Raw genomic sequence first — 2,759 nt, 5'->3', positions numbered from 1 at the left:
CTGGCTGCTGCACTTTGCTACAGCGCAGCCCAAAGTCCTCATCAAACCAATCTTGGTCATCTACCAGGTCATCGAGCATCTCACGACTCAATTCCAACTCTGCCAGGCGTTTGGCCAATTCTTCCTGCCCACGTGTGCCAAACATCAGGCTGCCTTGTTGCAAAGTACACAAACTGTTGGTCAATCTAGAAACCGAAGGTCAGGAACAAAAGTGATGAAATTCATTTAAAACATTAATGAACAATACATGGTTTTAATAAACTGTGAAATCAAAGCATGAAAACAGTAGACAAACAAACGAGAACCTTCTTTTTATATCTCAGAGTTTGTCTGACGAGTTAGACACAGGCTGGAATTCATTTTATAAGTAAACACAATTATCGACAAATCAGAAAAGCATGTGTCAGTTTAGTCAGGATGTTGGTGTGTCAAATCAAAGTGTCCCAAGCTCCTCTTTCTGTGATTTCCTACACTGAATGCTCAGAAAGAAATGGACAGTATGAGCACGTGTCAAACACTTCCATGAAAAATGCTACTAGTCCAATGAATGTTAATATGTGCAAACCATATACACTTCTGTTCTTCCAATCAGATGGTCATTCAGCCTCTAGACTTTGCTTCAGAACACTACGCTGGAAAAACAGTGTGCACACTAAAAAAAGCCAGAGATTGAAAAGCATGATTCAAAACTTAGTTTAAAAGATCCTCTTTAAAAACACTGCCTTCCTTTAACCGAAGGACAGAAAAGTGCAGGAGGAAAAGGGTTTGAATTTCAATAGCAATCTTTCAGTTCTAAACTCAGTAATTACACCGTGGAAATGGTCACTAAATCCTTGAGAAATAATCAGGCGTACTTACACATATTTTGAGAATTGATGGGCAAGGTAGAAAACACCGAGACACCAGAAATTAAGAATATTCCCCACAGCTCGATTTTATCACCCACAAATATATTTAACAATTTATCAAGGTATTCCTCACAACTGTCTTTTGGTAAAGGGTCCTTGGTAAAGGGGAACACTCAGGATAATTTGAAAAAATGATGACCTGCAACGTGTGCCTGAAAAAAAGTGGAGTTGTATTTTGACATATTGTCTGGGAAATAATGATAATCCTATAAGTATGTTAAAACATGGGACTTACAGGTCGAGGACAAAGATCTGAAGATAATACTTCCTCCTTATCATCATCACTATCATCTCTTTCAAATGTGTCCAATGGGATATCAGTCTTCTCTAGATCCTTGGAAGGTGACCTGGGCCAGGATTCAACATCCAATTTGAGCTGTAATCATTGATTAGTAAGCCAAACCTTCACAGCTACAGACTTTGTGATTTCTTGCAATTGCTCAATAGCGGCCTTGACAAAAGAAGATAGTATTATATCAACCAAAGAATTGGCCTTTGAATCACTGCTCTTCAGATCATTCCTTTAAAGTCTTCACTATCCTCACGATTGTCCTTGGGTTCCTCTACTTTAATGTCCATGTGCTCCTCATTAATTTTCTCAGATTGAGGCTCGAGGAATGGTACTTTAAATTGAGCCTCGAGTTGGTCCTTTTCCCTGTTCAGTAAATCCAACAGAGGAGTTGAAGAGTTCTTGTGGATATTTAGTGAAAAGTCCTCCCTTTGTGTACTGGAAGGACACACAGACACATCAGCGTTAATATTGGTGTCTGTCTCCAGTGCTGCCTTCTCTCTGAACACATCAGCCCGTTAATGCTTTCTTCATTCTTGTCTTTATTCAAGTTTGCCAATCCGTCCTTCTTACCAGACTTGGGCAAGCTCTCTTAAATTTTGTTTGAGAAAGTCTATAGCCTTAAAACTTGTCCTGAAACTTTTAGACTAAAATGTAATGTTGAATTATAGAACACATTTGCTGTCCACCAGAAAATAGAGAGGCAGGAGGGTAAGGCAATTAAGGACATTTTCCTGAGCATCAGTGAATCTGCATGAAGAGGACACCAAGTGATAACATTCACAGCTGTGCCTTTGTGAAATTAATAACTTGGTATCAATTAACTTCTCTCCCGAATTATTGTCCTTCACTGTTATCTGTCTCATTCAGAACAAGCAGTGCTTTTGTTAACGTTTTGTCCAAAGAAAGCCTGTTCTTGACAGTACAGCGTATGTAAACGTTCGTATAATGGTAGCCTGTTTGTGATAGTACAACAGAGTAACCTGCCAGGGCTCTTGAAGGACGAGTGATATCCTACTCTCCTGGGTTTTTAGAATCCAGTCAGCCTGGCTTATAGGTGTCAGTGTTATGTTGTAACAGTGATGCTATTAGTAAATTAAGGGGATGACTAAAATTAAACTAAACTGTCTGGAAGAGGTCTATGTTTTATTCCAGACTTCCAAAAGGATGATCTCCGGGATGAACCGAGAGGCTTACAGGTTGAGTTCACAAGGGATTCCCTGGGCAATCTCAAATCTGTACTTTATCAATTTGGCGCTGCAAGCAGGGTTCCAACAAGGGATACGTTTGAATAAAACTGGAAAAGAGGAGCTTCACCTATGGGTCGGACTCGAGACCAATGGGTCCACGAGGTCAGATTATACCTCGATTGCTCTCGGTCTGCACCTCTGTGTGCTGCTTCCCCCATTTCATTCTCACGGTACCCGGACGGAACCCTAAATGAGATCGTTTAAATAGGTACTAAAGACAGAATCTTGTGGGGTTAGAGGCCCCTGTGTTTTGTGGGGTTGGAGCCCCTGTAGCTCAGTAGTTCTGTGAAGATTTAAAATAAATAGGATAAA

At 40.3% G+C, this 2,759-nt stretch overlaps 1 long non-coding RNA gene across 1 annotated transcript in view; it reads right to left on the bottom strand.

Moving 5' to 3' along the window:
- The window catches only part of LOC122546861, a 3,102-nt gene extending 1,869 nt beyond the window's left edge, over positions 1 to 1,233 (bottom strand). Inside the window, exon 1 of the long non-coding RNA XR_006310822.1 lies at positions 1,144 to 1,233. This is a non-coding gene — a long non-coding RNA (uncharacterized LOC122546861). The remainder of the gene's footprint in view (positions 1 to 1,143) is intronic.
- Between the last annotated feature and the right edge of the window lie 1,526 nt (positions 1,234 to 2,759).

The sequence above is a fragment of the Chiloscyllium plagiosum genome, unplaced genomic scaffold (assembly GCF_004010195.1).
Source record: "Chiloscyllium plagiosum isolate BGI_BamShark_2017 unplaced genomic scaffold, ASM401019v2 scaf_4586, whole genome shotgun sequence".
Classification (NCBI taxonomy): domain Eukaryota; kingdom Metazoa; phylum Chordata; class Chondrichthyes; order Orectolobiformes; family Hemiscylliidae; genus Chiloscyllium; species Chiloscyllium plagiosum.
Note: the sequence above shows the minus strand (reverse complement) of the source record. Positions and strands in the feature narration are given on the sequence as shown.